Source organism: Sinohyriopsis cumingii, chromosome 1 (assembly GCF_028554795.1).
Source record: "Sinohyriopsis cumingii isolate HCF-2022 chromosome 1, ASM2855479v2, whole genome shotgun sequence".
In the NCBI taxonomy this organism is placed as follows: domain Eukaryota; kingdom Metazoa; phylum Mollusca; class Bivalvia; order Unionida; family Unionidae; genus Sinohyriopsis; species Sinohyriopsis cumingii.
Genome location: NC_142961.1, coordinates 160,556,449 through 160,574,021, shown reverse-complemented (window position 1 = coordinate 160,574,021; position 17,573 = coordinate 160,556,449). Strand labels below are relative to the sequence as shown.

Below are 17,573 nucleotides of genomic sequence, written 5' to 3'. Positions count from 1 at the left end.
TTCTGTCTTCATTTAAATTTTTGAGGAACACACAAACACACACACACACACACAAAATCTATAATGCAATTTTTTTTCCTAAACTGGAACAGTATATCTTGGCTAGTGCAAGAAACAGAACAAATTTATTTGTACTGTTTGAAAATATCTGCAGTGGCTATAGGTAAACTGGAAGATAAATTTTCAATACTTATTCTAAGCCTGCCAGATTGTTTGAAACATCTTTAAATTTTTGCGTTGAAGTTCTCTCCCTAAAACCTTCCATCAGTGAAATAATGGAACTGATGATTTGATTAATAAAAATACATGTCCATAATCTAGCATTCCTTGTATATCTCTACCTGTATACAGGTATCTTGTTAAATGCCCCGTTTCAAAATGCATGTGTTGAAAGCACTTTTTCCATTTCTGTGTGACACATAATTTGGCTACAAACTTGAGTATTAAAGGTCTTTGACATAAACAAGTTTGGTGGTGCTTCTTCAAGTAAAGTTGTTGCCCATTCGATTCCATTGATTTTTGTTTTATAGTCCTTAGTTGCAATTGGTGATGACTCTAATGTAGGATGCATGTCTGTCTGTATAACCCAGTTCCAAGAGGGAGAGTTCGGCAAATACTAATAGAACCTCTATATCCTGGCAATCTATAAAATAGACAAAATGTTTGGGCCTAGCAGTGTCTAGTTAAGGAAGTTTTGCTGTATATATTCATTATTACTGACAATTCTGCATAGATCTTGCATACACTCAAAGTATGTGAGATACCTTGCAAACTTAATAAGATACCTTTTAAACTTTTTTAGATAAAGTATAAATGTGGTATATGTCTTATGAACCAAATAAAGTTATCTAACATGGTTTCTAAGATCTCATAAACCTTTGAAGCTATTTTAGCAATTTTACCCATTATCTTCAAACTTGATAAATTCCAGTGTTTTTCAAAACTGATCACATCTATTATGGGATGCAGGATTTACTTGCAAAGAGATTGAAGAGCTTGACAATGTGCAAGATCTACGCACCTCCAAAACTTAAGATTTAACAATGGAAGTGCTCCAGTGAGATTGGGAAAGATTTTCCTCAACACAGACTTTGCACATTTTTATGAAGAATTTTACCTAGTCCAAATTAACATGTGCATGCACTAAGTTGGATGGCAAAGGGATAATATCCAAAACTAGATTGTAAATAACTAGATAACAGTCACTCACTTAGCAACAGTGGTGCAGAGTACTGCATCTCAAGTCGACTGTTATGAGAAGCATTGCCATATTGAGAGTCCGGTTATCGATAGACTCTTAAGATGTGATGGATCATGCTGTACCTGGTACATATAATAGTTGAAACTGAGCAGATTCAACATTCTGATGGGTATGTCCTAAGAGCAACAAGATAATAACCTGACAAGTATAATAGTTGTTGAAGGCCCAGAAAAAGTCTTTCCATGGCTCCAACAATAAAACTAAAGGCGGCTAAAGGAGCAATTATTGTATTTTGTGCGTATAGGTGAGCACCAGGGCTCCAGAAGATTTAATAGGCGCCAGTACAGATCGTTGGAAAACTAGAGTATGAACAACAGGGAAGGTTTGCTACCAAAAGCTATATTTGTTCACACATGTCCCCTAACATAAACATGTAAACAGTGTAAAATGTCTGAATTAAAATTTGTGTACAAGATATCTTATAAAGTGTCTTATGTATAGTTTATAAGACAAAGTATTTAAGATAGCCACTAAATTGTATAAAATGTCTTGGAATGTTTATATGATAATAGAAACGGTTTGAGGTGCACAGTATTGACATAGTCATTTAACTTGTCATACTATTTTATATTGAAGTGAGCACACCTGTTTGGAGTACTTGGTTGCTAATCAGATCTCGTTGAAAATATATTTTTATTTTATATATATATCTTGCGTAAAGAAGTGAAAGTCAGTAGAAAAGAAAAGGTTTGGAATGGAGATAACCCAGTAGCTATCGGCTTCGACCACCTCCCCACCCCTAAATTAAAACTCCATAGTTGTGGTGGTTCAGTCGTAAAATCATTGTGACTGGAATGGAAGAGTGGATTCTACTCCACCATTACTTTGGCCACCATAGTGTCTTTGTGTAAGGTACTTTACTTTCCTCTGCAGGATAAAACCTTTAAAGTGTTGATGTACTGCAAAATACAAAACTCAACTAACACTAATACATTTTCAATTAACAATTTTTTTTCTTCAATTCGAAAGTTAGGAGTGTTAACATTATGCTCTATTAGTAGCTCTTTATTTCCTTGTCAAAAGTAAGTCATCGTCATCCCTCTTCATTCCCTCTGGAACATAGGGCCTTTACTGCAACTCACTATTTGTCACGGTCTTGGGCTATCTGTTTTGCCTTCCTACAGGGCATGTGGATTGCATAAGTTATTAGTCCAGGGCATGGTGAGCAATGTTGTGCTGGTCTGTTCGAAAGATATGTCCAATCCATCTCCACTCATTCCTTGATGGTGTTCAATAATGGTTATGTCCTCAGCCAAAACTCCTGGTTGAAGATTCTGTGTGCATCTGATGTGACAGATCTGTTGGAGATGAGTATTGACAATGATCTGTTGATTACGTTCCAAATTCTTTGTGTCCCCATGTATCTGCTACATAGATCAGCAATGGTTGGAGTTTAAGTCTCAACATTGTTTTCAGGCAGCTGTTATCGTTCCAGGATGTTCTTTCTGAATCTCCTAACAGGTTGATGTGAACTTGACTCTGACTCGTTTCAACTTCTTCTCTATGTAACCCATCATGAAGGTCAGCAAGAGTGAAATCAGTTGAAGCAGGAAATGGCAAACTCCAGTTGCTTATCAACAGTTGTGAGCTGGGCAAACTCCTGTTGTATCTCAACAGTCGGGAGCCAGGAGGTTATCTCATTGTGTGTGTTTCGGCAGTTCTTTGTTCTTTATTCTGGTCTTTGGATAAGCCATCTCCACCACATGGTCTAAGCCAACGTTGGCTCCTCTACAGGGTCTCGTATCCATCCAAGTCTTCCATATGCAGCTAACAGCATATGGTCGATCTCATTCTCTGTTACTGAACCTGAGGATTTCCATGCAACTTTGTGGATCCTACAAGGGGGATAAACTGCCCCATCAATTAAAAAGGAGTCTACAAAGAGCTCTCCATTGTCTTTCATCTCTCCTCGGCCATCTTTCCACATGATAACTTCCAGTCCGATGCAGTTGCTGCCCATTTTTGCATTCATGGCACCCATCACAAGTGTGACAGCCTTCATTGATACTCTCTCAAACAAGCTCTGCAGTTGCTTTTAAAATTACTCATTATCTTCCTGATCTGCAAATTTCGTTGGAGCCTAAGATTTCCAAAATAGAGCTGATTGTTACATGTTAGCTTTTCTTATAATAAAGCATTTTTTATCACCCTCAAGTTGATAATCGTTGATATTATTTAAAATGCACTTTTAATTGTATTAATATATTCCCCTTTTCATAAGTCTTGCAGTATATTTCCAGTAGCATAAACAAAGGGAAGTGTAAATTATATGCAAGTTAAAATCATAGCAGCATGGTATGTTATATACTCAAAAGCAATAGATGAATCTGTGAAATATGAAACCATATCCTCAGGAATCAGGAAATAATCTCATATGCTTTGTTTTATAGAACTGTGCTGTCTCCAGGTAAATAATACAGCATCCGGACTGACTCCTCTCCATGACTCCAGCAAATCTTGTTCATACCTGATACCCTAGGTTGTTCTAATTTCTATCATGAATAATATGTGTATCAAGTTCCATGTCCTGAATATGTAACCACTAATGATAATATATGAATTATGGAGCACAATACCTTGCCTTATCTTAGATTCTTAAAGACGTCGGGATTATTATCATTACGACCATACAAATTAACCAATCTTATTCACAAATCAATATATATCAGTAATGATGTCATTTGGAATACCTCTGGAACTAATTTAGACTGTTTAAAATGATTTTCATGCACAAATAGATAACTCTATCTTCTTTTTAATCTTAATTACATTTCTTTACCATTAGTGCCACCTCAGATGCGGGAGGTCGTGGGTTCGAACCCCGGCCGAGTTATACCAAAGACTTATAAAAATGGTACTAACCACTGCCTCGCTTGGCGCTCAGCATTAAGATAACCTCTTAGGACTGGTCGGCCTGGTGTCAGGATAGTGTAACTGGGTGGGATATCATGCTACATATATCTATGGCATGATGCCCCAGTGCTAGACATCACTATAAACTGTCACACTGCAGACATGGTGGCGATATGATTGAAAATTTGTAAAGCTATGTTAAAATTCCAAAAAAAATCTCTCTCTCTCTCTCTCTCTCTCTCTCTCTCACACACACACACACACTAAAGTGTTGGATGGAAGCATATAATTACCAACTACTACAAAACTATGTTACAGAAAGCCATCGTTGCCAAAAATATGAAATGAAAACAATATAGGTAACCTCAAAGTAAACCAAGAAAAACTGAAATAAAACAGACTTCTTGTAAAATAAAAAATATTAAATCTCAGACAATAAGATCAATACTCGAATGGAACTAATGAGGCACAGACTATGTACACAGAAACAAACAAAATATGAATGGAACAAGCAAATGCTCAATAAAATAAATGGTATTTAAAACGATCAAATCAATACTCAAATAAAACAAATGAGACATTAATGGAACAGGCAAGTGTCAAAGGAAACGTGAAATACGCATTAAACAATAAAATGTTAAACGAAATAACAGTGTTTCTTTTGTTGCTTCTGTAAATTGTTCATTTAAGTTATATTCCTGTGAATTAAAAAATATCTGATAATCCGTCTACATAAATAATTATTTTTTCTATTACTGAAATCAAACACTTTCCATGAAATTTTTTCTATCATGTATCTTTACAGAGTATCAAAACTCCTTTTGACATCATGGTTGGTGAATCAATATAAATTTTGTCATGGTCATTTCAGCTGCCACATGAATAGTTCTCTTTCTTGTGGCTTGGTCAAAATGAAAGCCAGTCAGTTTCTGTATTTTTCATTAATATAATTAGGTATTTTATCAGAAGTAATTGCATCATATTGTAGAAAATATTATCTAATCCCTAGTCAGTACATACATGTACATAGCTATTGGAATTACATACATACATACATACACACACACGCACACACACACACATACATACATACATACATACATACATACATACATACACACATACACAGACATACATACATACATCTCATGGAGGAAAATCTTTAAAGAAAAAAATTTCATGGTTTTCGTCAGCAGATAAATGAGAAGTAATTTTTCTGTACTGTTAATTAACCTTTATCTCATTCAAAGGACCCTTTGTGTCCATCATGGACCCTTTGTGTCCATCATTGCCATCTAACTCTGTCCCCGTTGGTTGTAGTCTCGGGCTCGGCCATTGTGGGTATGTGAGAAAATTTGCCAGAAGTTTCCAATGGGTGGGTGGTTCTGGGTTCTTTCTCCATCAGTTATACTGACTGCCATGTATAGTCTATCATGTGCTGAGAAATGGCGCAAAACCCTAAACAACATTAACGCATTCAGTAAGAACAGTGTATGTGTTCAAATCTGTATTAAGTGTGTGTGTGTGTGTGAGAGAAAGAGAGGAGAGAGTCCCTCTTTTCCACAACTGAAATGTTATAAAATTTAATAAATATTGAGGAGCATTTGCTTTTTTTGTTTCTTACCAGTGTTACAGTTAATGTTAAAATATATGTAAAGTAATATCATGTAAACTTTCTATGATATATGATAAAGACGTTCAGTTCAGATGTTTTATAAAGTTTATAAGATATCTGGTAAAGTTTGAGATAGTGCGACTGACTGCCTAGATCGTATGTCTCGCAAATACTATTATTCTTCAAATGTGTTTATTTGTTGTTGTAATAAATAAAATGGGAATTCATTTACAACAGTTAGCTACTGAGTTTATTGTTTTTTTGTCATTATATATTTTCTCAGTTAAGGTAACCCATAAATACAACAATTAGCATGTGGTGGTCTGTGACATACTCGGAATGGTTGGAAACCACTGCTTAATAAAATTTATGAGATTTTTTTCGTTCACGTTTAAACGAAATAATAATTGAGATGTCTTGAAATGGATATAAGATGTCTGATAACGTTTATAAGATATATCTTCTAAAGTTCGTAACATTTTTCACCAAGTTTATAAGGTATCAAAATTGAACATGTTTAACAGATATCTAATATATTTAACAAGATATTTAATAAATCTTTATGATATATCCTATTTAATGAAAAAAAATTAATTAAATTTACAAGATACGTAACAAATGATCAAAAGTTACATAATTAAGTTTATTATCTGTCTTAAAAAATTATATTATGTCTCTTACTGGTTGTAAGATATATGAAAAAGGTTACACGATATCTCTTAAAGGTTAAAATATATCTTATAAATTTATTTTATATCATATGAACAGAATTTATTCAGATATCTGATAACTTTATTTGATATCTTGTTATGTTATATAGTATAGCCAGTTCATTTTTGACAGCTTATAAATTGTAACAGATCTTAAAATGTTTCTATTATTATTAAATTTGCATTATTTTCCACAGGGTCTTGAATGTGGATCGTTGATGAAATAAAATCCATTAGGAACGATGGTTTTTCCGCTGGTACACGTTTGCTACCTTTAACAATGGTTTTCAGTAAAAACGAATATTTTAATAATGAAATGGTCTCATTCTCACTGCAGGAATTGATGACGCGAAGTACGACTTTGCGTACTTGATTCCTTTGGGTGAATTCTATAGTAAACGCAAACAAGAATTGTTACCTATTTTCGTACAACATGAATAAGTCTACGGAACTTATTGTTGTGGCAGGAATAGCATTTATTGCTGGTGTGTATGTCGGTTACAGACTGAAAGCTTTTAGAATGAACTATTTGAAAAGGAAGAGAAATTTCTTCAAGGATATGGCCAAACGAGCGGAAGATGAAATATTTGGCTCTTAACCTTTCATCGGGAGTGGACCGTGGTGCAACGTGTTGAGGTACAAAAGGTATTCCAAACCTGGTCTACAGATTACTGCTTTATTGTTTATAATTTCTCACCCATGCGACAGAGAAATCTTGCTGTTTTGCAAACCTTACTTTTCTATCTCAGTCTAGTCATCTCAGACCAGTCGTCCCCTTCAATGTGTCCACACCCTCAGAACTACTTTAAAAAACCCAACAAAAAACATTTGTTTTCTGCTGTGCTAGTTCTACAACGTAAGACACATCACCCGACAGTTTTGTTCTGTTGTTATTTTTGTTAACACATTAAGACAAAAACAAAGACAAAAACATAATTTTTCAAAGAATCTGTGAACTTGAAAGTTTAGCACATGGTTATCCGCCAGGGTCCCTGTCTGGAGGGTCTTTTATACAGGGGGTAATTTTACAATTAATATTAAGGACAACACACGTAAGTCACAAACAGTTTCACCTCCTCCATAGGAAAGGAGAGCTATATACGATAGTGACACAGGTCTCTAATTACCCATGAATAATCTAATGCAACATGTTACTCTTCATTACAGCTTGTACTAAGTATAACTACAGTAGAGCTGAGTACCCTGTATCGTTTCATTATTTACAGTATAACTTTTCAAAATTGGAACTGATGAAAATGAAACAGTGTATTAATTATTTAGTGGCAATTTCATATAAAGTATATTAAATGTGATAATACCTCATTACTATGCGATGTCTTATGTTGTTTTTTTTTTTCTTTGCTCACATGTTTAACTGTACTTCGGATGCAATGGTCACATCACAGCCCTCATTAACATATTTGTATTAATGAGCCACATGTAAACATTTGCATGTGAACTATATTACACTGGTGAAGAGTTCTTTTTACTTTAAAAGAAAATATTGGGTGAGGAAAATAATGTACGTTGGTGTTTGGACTGAGACAAGGAAATCCCAGTCACGGGGTTACATTATATGTCTCCCCACAAGACACGATTTCCTTGTCTCGGTCCAAACCCCAACATAGATTCTGTATATATTAGGTTTTGGAAAATTATCTCCAGTATGGACGGATTCAGGATTTATTTCCACAGTTGTTCGGTTTTGAGTTTCATAGCTCTTCCCCTCACTACTGTGGTCAGTTAACTCTGGCAAATCTATCATGGGGCTGTTGTTCTATTCTTGTTGGTTTATAATGTACTTTAAACACATTATTGGCTATATCATGCAAAAAATATGGGAGCTAAGTGCATTCCCAAAGACATAATCAGGCAGCCTGGGCAGGTATTGAACCCACAACCCTTAGATTATGAGTTCAGTGCTCTACCAAGATACTGCATCTCTGTGAATAAGCTCATGCAGTAGAACCAGTCTTGAAAGACCACCACATTTGCTAAAAGATAATGGTCTCTCAAGAAAGGTGGTCTCTCGTGACAGATCTTAATACTATATATTCAGTAAATCTGTGTATTGAGTATCTGGTCTCTCAAGACAGGTTGTCTCTCACAGCAGTGGTCTTTCAAGAGAAAGGTTTTACTGTTCCAGATGCTACAGTTGACAAGGGTCTAGGTTAGCTGTATACTACATCTGCTGGGGGCACGGGGCACTTAATCACAGCAAATCTTTCATTGGGCTGAAAAGGATTTTACCAGATATTACAGTTGATGAGTCTAGGCTCTACCCATCAGCCATTAGAAGTCAGTCAGTCTTGGCAGATATTTAATTTGGCTCACCAAGATTATCCTAGATTCTACAGATGACAGTCTCTTGACCTTATCCCTCTGCCACTAGAAGGCAATCAACCATGGCAAGTTTGTAATTATTGTAGACCATTGTTGACCATTTTTCCCAGCTATGTGTGAATTATTTGTGGCAGCAACTGGATTGTTCAGTTTGTCTTACCTTGGTCCAACATGTATGACACATAGACTGTTTTCAGTAAGTAAAATGCTGCATCATCCTGTCTTAAAAGAATTTTATGTTTATTATATTTGTCTTAATTTTAGCATCTTTTCCACATTTTATCCTGTGTTACTACATTTACAGTTGGAAGAGTTATCTTCCTAATGTTTAAGTGGGAGGTGTTTTATATTTTTATTTAAATAACTTGAATATTAATCTGAATCATTTAGCCATTATTGTGCTGATGCACTGTTCCTCCCTACATACGTGAAAGTAATTTTCTTTGCAGTAATTCTGGTCATCTGGTATTGCGACTCTCTGCTTTGTTTATTTGTAATTTTATTGTTTATGTGGAAATTCCTAAATTAGAATCATGCTGGCAAATAAAATTAGCATTTTTAAATCTGAGACTTATCTTGAATTATATCAAGCTCCAAAGCTTGGACCTGGTTCAAACACCTTTCTCTTTTTTGTGCACTTTATGTATTATATACAAGTGTTAAAAAGGTGTTTTATAAACAGGTACATACATATACAAATATAGATCAACTTTGACAGGATTATATGACTACTCTATCAACAGTTTGTACCAGCTGTTGACAGGTCATGGGATTGTCACTGCTTGCTTGCAGTGAGGTGTTGCTGTCAGAGACTTATTATTTGTACCAATTAACAATATTGAAGGATGTGTTACAGTCTAGTGGTTTCATGCTTCACTTGTAGATTTAGAAGTTAAATCATAATTACTTCTTTTTTTCAATGACTGCAGCATCACCTAGCAAGAGAAACCAGAATAATTCACACATAAATATATCAATCAAAATGTATGTTTTAAACCTTCAGATTATATCATATGGTTTGGAAATAAATAGTCAGGTTTCTTTCAGTCTGCTAAGTAGAACACCTTAAAGAATGGCTCATGCTTGACCAAGATACAATCTTTCCAATAAATTACTGGTAAATATATGTGAAATTTGATTACCAATATATATTATACATGACATAAATTACCAGTAAATTGATTAACAACATATATTATAAATGTGATATATTAAGCATGTAATAAAATTGAACAGTGGGTATGTAGGGCAATTTCTATAGTAATTGATGAGCATTATGGTTTCCAGAATGAAAAGAAATTTCAGAGGTGGTACAAAAACACTAATGAGGTAAGGATAATTATTTTTACCTTGAAAACAAACAATATAGCTTTATTAATGATGGTTTTAAGAAAACAAAATACATGTGAGATAATAATGGGAGGTGAATATATATATATATATATATATATATATATATATATATATATATATATATATATATATATATATATATATATATATATATATATATGAATTCATTTAAAGAAGTTTTGGGATTATATCAGTGATTTCTTCTGTACTATTGACACATTAGTACAGTAATGATGTCATTTGGAATACCTCTGGAACCAATTTGGATTACTTTGAACTATTGGTATTGATATAACTTTTAGGATTTTAGGAATTCATTCACCAAACTCTTTTATTTTGAATTCTTTCACTTTGTATTTAGGGCACTCAATTATATTTTTAAATTATACAAAACTTTTTGATTATGCCTTTTTTTGTTATGTAGTTTAAGACCATTGAGTCATATATATATATATATATATATATATATATATATATATATATATATATATATATATATATATATATATATATATATATATATATTACACAAACACAAAGCTTAATGGGTCATTAGTTTAATAAAAATTTGTTTCGAAATAAGGTAGGTAAGTCATTTTCAGTTCTAGTTTTTAGACAAATGTTTTGTGACCCAGAATAACATTATAGCCATGGTCTGAATCTCCCTTATCCTTGTTTCATCAGTGTACTTAACCTCTCATCAACCGGTATATTATATATGGTATAAAATTATTCTGGCGGTGTACTGTAACCTTTTATGCCCCTATTGCTTGAAATGAGGACGTCTGCATTTTGTCCTGCCCATCCCTCCATAGGGGGACCAGTAATGATGGCATCTGCACTGTGTTCTGCCCATCCCTCAATGAGGGTGGGGGTGGGGGATCTGCAGTAGCTAAGACGGTAGAGCATCAGACTTGTAAGCCTCTGTGCGTTCTTTAGAATGGCATAAAGCTGTCGTTTCTTTGGCATGATATAGACAATAATGTGTTGAATGTACCATTAAGAACCAACCAACCAACCAACCAACTGTAACTTCAAGTAAGGGTGGACAATTTTGTAGAGTATTTCACAGTACAGTACAGTCTTTCGCGGTCAACGTGCCACCTACAAATTAAGACTGACGTATGGATTAGCCTGCCAATAAACTTGATAGACAGTAATAATTAACATCTGCTTGTTGCATGAATTAAACTTTAATTAGGACTCAGCTGGTTAACGGTTAGAGCCAGACAAGAGTGGAATGTTAACGCGAGGTATTATGCACACTTTGAGTAAATAGACACATACTTTTTCTTTGGTGTAATTTCGAGGAAAGTCGGGGCCCTTTTGAAAGTTTGTAAACCCCTCACCCTCTACTTGCCCTGACCCGGCCCTGCCATCAGTTCTATATCAGAGCCTCTTGTCCGAATCTCTTCGTATTTGGAATATAATATCATCATGAATTTCTACTTCTCATAGTTCTACTCATTCCTCTGAGTGCCACAGTAATGTCAGAAATGAATATGGGGAAGAGTTATGATGATAGTTTGGGTTTTCTTCTTCCCTTTTTCTCTCGGTAACATTACCCGATTTTTTTCATATTTGGAATACAGTATGATCACTTAGTACCACCCCTAATCCTGCTTGGAGCAACTGAATAACGAATTCTTCTGGAGCCACATTTTAGTTCAAGTTTTTGGTAAAAGTGTTTTTTATATATATTTTCTGCAATCACGTTCTGTATTGATGCCATATTTGGAACATAATAGCACCACATACCCCATTCTATTAGTGCCACTCCTGCCCCTCGGTGGGGTGATGTGGTCAATAATTATTTTGGGGATATATTTTGTTAAATTTTTTTTGATAGTTTTTATTGATATTTCTGTAACCCCGTACCCATTTCAATGTATATTTGGAATATAATATAATTACACGTTCCTCTTATATCAGCATTACTATGGCCCTCCGTTCTGCCTTCCTTATGTGGGTAAGCTTGCCAGTAGATTCGCGTGGGTCAATGGTTCTGACGGAGATTTGCCCGGGTTCTTTGTCCACCAAATATACTGACCACCATGTATAGCCTTTCATGCGCTGAAAAATGGCGTTAAACCCAAAACAACACCAACAGCAGCAAATTTAGAATATAACACCCTTCTTCCTGTACTGCTGTTGTTTCCCGGGTTACATACTAAGATGGGTCCTGGCGGTCAAGAAATCTGAACACATTTTGGTTATTTTTTCCATTCTTTCTCTCTAATGTAAAAAAAATCCCACACTCATTTCACATAACTGTTGAAAAATTATGTCATCCCATACCGCACTATCCCCGATACCACTGTTGTCACAGGGTTATGAAGTAGTACAGTTATTTTTGTTGATGATGATCACGATCAGTATTATTAATTGTAAGAAAACAGCATCCCATTCAAGTTCTTATCTATCACAGTTCACCATTCCTGTTCTTGGTTTATATTCTTAGATGAGATCATTAAGTAAAAAAAGTATGAAACTTTTGGGGTTTTCTGGTTATAGTACTTTCTAAAATCCAGTTGACATCTCATTTATCCCATGGGTTGGTGGTTCCTTCTGGGAATTACCCGAGTTCGTCCTCCACCGCCATGTATAACTTATCATGTGCTGAAAAGTGGCGTTAAACCCACAACAACAACAACAACACTTTATTTAGAACAAGCACGAACATCATACTTCCCTTATTTCCTGTACCATTCCTGCCCTTGGGTCATACACCGGGGTCAATGGACATATATGGTCAGTGGGTTAGGTCTTTTCATATATTGACAACTTGTATCGGAATCATATCGTGTATGTCCTAAAATCATAGATCATTTTTTCATTATTTATTCCAAAGTCCAGTTGTAGTATCTTTGTCTAGGTAGATGATATGAAGCAATTTTCCAATCAGTGATTTTAATATTGATTGTTTGGTCTTACTTTATGTTCTATTTTAGGAAAGTGGATCTTTTGGTTTAAACACCGGAGATCTTAATCTAGATCTAGAGAGAGAGAGAGAGAGAGAGAGATGTGATTTTTATATATGAAGTTTTTTATATTTGCAGATACACGTTTCGCCGATCATGCTGACGTCATTAACTCAGGAGATGACGTATTCATCTTCATTTTAGTCTTCTAGCAAAGATGTAAACAATCATGTTGTAACATGGAGTTTGCGCAAATCTTGGAACTGCTCTGCAAAGCAAACTTTACACTTTAATTTTTATTCAAGAAATTATATGATCTCATTTATTCTGTCATTTGGACAGACAGTGGAATAATTTTCAGTCAGTTGGACACAGACAGTGAGATTATATTCAGTCGGTTGGACACAGATAGTGAGATTGCTTGACTGTGATATTTCTTAAAATGATCATCATCCATAACTGTTGCCATCAGAGGTTGTAATTGCAAAACCATAACTGGCAAATATTTAACCAACTTAAAATATTTTCTTTAAATTTCTGTCCTTGTATGTATCTATCTCTGTGTGTGTCTCTCTCTCTCTCTAACACACACACACACACACACACACACACACTTGTTAGTGTGTATTGCTGGCCATCACATTTTGTATACTCAGTGCTTTACCAGATCTGTCTTTGATTCATTTATCCAGTATACCCAGTATTCGTGCATTTCAGACGTACCATAATCACCATTTTCAAATGAATACATTACATGTTTAATGTTTTTCTGATTATATTATCAAATTTATTACCAAGTAACTTTCAAAATATGTCCTAAGACGAGTATTCTTAATAGTATTTTGGAAGAAACATACATCTTAATTCTGAGTATTTTTTGTATTATTCATCTTCAATTGCCCCACTGTCATGTAAATAACATAATATATATATATGCCCTTTCAACATTTTTCGTCTGCAAGTAACTTTATTAATAGGAAATTCTCCTAATATAAAGAGAGTGTACAAATGTCTTAATTCATTGTTTTCAACATAAAAGTATTTTTCACATTCTATATGACTTTTATAATTTATTAAAGCGTTGTTCCATTTACTGCTCTGTGCCTCTCTTGCAAGTTACAATCCATTAACGATTGCCTAAATCAACGAATAAATAAATCAGCATCGCAAATACCCTGTGATACGCCCAGAAAACCAAACCCATATTTTCATATTCAGTAGTATATTTGAATCATAGTCGATAATTTGCATTGTGGATAGTCGAATCTATCTGATGCTTGATGGATAATTGAAAGGAAAATGGCCGTTTCCAGGGTCCATATCATAGTTTGCTTCAATCCCGAAAGCCAAGTCAGTCCATGAAAACGATGTGTTTATTCCTGTTTGATATATGTTATTTTTGTTTCGGTTTTTATTAATGTTCTTTGTTCAGATTTATAATACTGTACTTTAGATCTAATAACTTTATTATGTCAGTGCTCGGTTGTAATTTGTATAGGAGGAACGATATGGGCACGTTTTACATTGGAGACACTTTTATGGCGAAGGGGTATTTTTACCATAAGATTAAGACATTATATCTAGATTGCATATATTTGACCCAAAGACGTTTGGGGACAGAATATTTATTGTACGAAAGATTGCCTCCCTGACTAATCCGTGTACATATGCACTAGATGGAAATAAAATATAGTATTTCTATCTCATGATAAAACTCTTTGATGCCAGTAATGGAGTCACTTTGAAAATCATGCAGATAATGCGTTTTTAAAGTGAGCGTCGATAAAACAAAAGTTTCCCAAATTATAAGGGCAAAATGTCTTTAGATGTAATTTTTATATTTCTATATTAAATACATTAGTTTCGATAAAATGGAACCATATGTGCATCATTGGATGCTCATTCCCATGAAACGGTTTATGACATGCTGCATATTTTCATGCTTTCTTTTTTTTCGAGTGTTTTTCTCCTGACTCATTATAAATGCAGCTCAACAAATGCTTCAAACAGACAGTATTCAGAAACACATGTTCTTACCCCACTAGGTTTTACACCATCAACACCAGCATGCATTTAAATAAAAATTACAAGTGTAAACGTTTTACTTGTATTTATACTTAACATTTATTTGGATAATAATAAAAGACGCCATTCGACGAGAGCCAGTCTGGTTCGATCCTGTCACCTTCTAATTTACAGCTAGGCTGGCCCGGGATTTTACTATCCATTTTAAGTTTCTTGCATTACTCAAATATGGAAATTTAGCGATTTGTTTTGAAATTATGATTTTATCCAATCCGATCGCTTGAATCAAGACAACGTTGAGTGTGAACGTAAGATCTATTTTGAAATTGGGGCCAGTTTAATACGTGGTTTTGTAACCCACAACCGACGTCAGTAGTTAAGTGGGATACTATACGTACAATGGGAATTAGCATTACGGAGACCCCTGGGACAATATACGTACAATGGAAATTTAACATGGCGAAAAATCGTGGGTCAATATACGTACAAGGGGATTTAACATGGAGAAAAATCGTGGGACAATACACGTACAGTGGAAATTTAACATGGAGAAAAACGCTGGGCCATTTTAGGGACAATGGGAATTTAACATAGAGTTTGGGTCTGTCTAGGGACAAGGGAAATTAACATGGGAATAGAGTTTGGGTTTGTCTAGGGGCAAGGGGAATTGAATATGGGATTTTTTTTTTCTTTTTAAAAAGTTTTTTTTAAATTTAAATTTAAATTTAGAAAAGGGGTAGGCAATGGAAAGGCTATCTCTTTTCGAGAAATATGGCTGGCCCTGAAAAGGGCCTTTGGGTTTATGTTAATGTATTCATTAACATAAATGGTACCGCATTGGTCTTCTTCTTGTCCTTAGGCTACGTCTCACTGTTGGTCCGTAAATCAGCACTCTTTTCAGGCATCCTTGTCTTTCTACGTAGATCCTACGTATCCACAGGCTGGTGTTTGTCCTGTGGACAACGGCCCACTTGGATCGGACATACATGGGTATGTCCGTCCGGAACATCATGGAAGACACAAGCGTAGAAGATTACACATCGGTCCACATCTTGAAGCGACGAGAACAGGTGAATCAATGCACTGAACTGCGCTTATTTATAGGTAGAGGCAGGATTGAAACGGATTGAGTTCATTCACCAATCCAAACACGCGTTACAAAATTCAGTCAGCCCGCATCCAATCCGAAGAGAGTAGTCTGTGACGTCAGTTGGTCTATATAGATTCGCTAGCGCTTGTGTGTAGTCAATCTATGCGACAGTGATTCAACATGACGGAAACTCAGAAAACGATCCATTGGGGTGCACCAGCAGGGGAGACTGCCCAAGGGAACCCGGACTTACTTTCAGAAGAGGTACATTGGGATTTTGTGGATTTTCTTACCTCGCAAGAATTTGTTCCGGAACCTTCGTTACCTTCTTCATTACCGCAAGTGGAGAATTTTAGACAGAGACAGAAAGAAGAATTGGAGAAATTTATGCAACGACAAAAGGAAGCGGAACAAGCTTTTCTCCTACAGCAACAGCAACAGCAACAAGAAGAGGTAAGAAAAAAACAACAGCAACAACAGCAAGAAGAAGTAGCAGCAAAGAAACAAGAGGGTGAAAATCAAACGGCTACGGTACTGTTGGACATTTTAGCGGAGTTAAGAAGTCTGAAACAAATGTATCAGACTTCTTTATCACGACCGAAGAGAATACGACCTTCCCGAGCTAAACACGCCAACCCTGTGACTAAGCCTGTCGTACCACCCTTAGTGATTTCAACCCAATCATCAGAAGTAGGCCTTGGCCGTGGCAAAGGCTTAAGGCAGTTAAAGTTGATTGGTTAAACTCACCCCTACACCAAAATAAAAAGGCCCTTTTCAGGGCCACCCACATTTCTCGAAAAGAAATACAATTTCAATTTGCCAATAACTCAAAAATAAACCCCACCCATTTTAGCCTTATAGTACGTGTCTGTGTATGAGTGCGTGAGTGTAGCTTCTTATTTTAAAATCAAAACTCAAAGACACTTACCTTATATCATTCATGTATTCTTTTATCCATTTTTTACAATCCAATTCACAATTCACCACAGAACACTTTAAAAAGTTCGTAAACTTCTTCTTTCTCCTTGTTTAGTCTCTCTGTTTTTTGAATTTCTTCACCGTTTTTTCCTCATTTTCTTCCCTTCTTCTTTTCTTCTCCTGTTTCTTTGCCTCTTTTAAATAGAATTGTCTTCTTTCTTCCTCTTCTTCCTCTGAAGAATCCCTCTCTTATTCCGAAGAATCCCTCTCTTCTTCTGAAGAATCCTTCTTTTCTTCTGACTCCTCTTGTTTCTTTTTTGGGCAATCTGGAGACCAATGTCCTTTTTCTTTACAATAATAACAGGTATCTTGACTTTTGTCTTTTTTAGCCCCTGTTTTTTTTTTCTTTTTTGACGGTCTGGACACTCTGAAGACCAATGCCCTTTCTTCTTACAGATATAGCAAGTATCTTGACTTTTATCTC

General features: G+C 35.2%; 1 long non-coding RNA gene across 1 annotated transcript; it reads left to right on the top strand.

Annotated features, from left to right (window-relative positions):
- The first annotated feature begins 6,708 nt into the window (after nucleotides 1-6,708).
- Nucleotides 6,709-14,834, top strand: LOC149808242 (uncharacterized). The gene is made up of 2 exons (XR_016424320.1): nucleotides 6,709-7,084; nucleotides 13,195-14,834. It is a non-coding gene; the product is annotated as an uncharacterized LOC149808242 (long non-coding RNA).
- The last annotated feature ends 2,739 nt before the right edge of the window (nucleotides 14,835-17,573 follow it).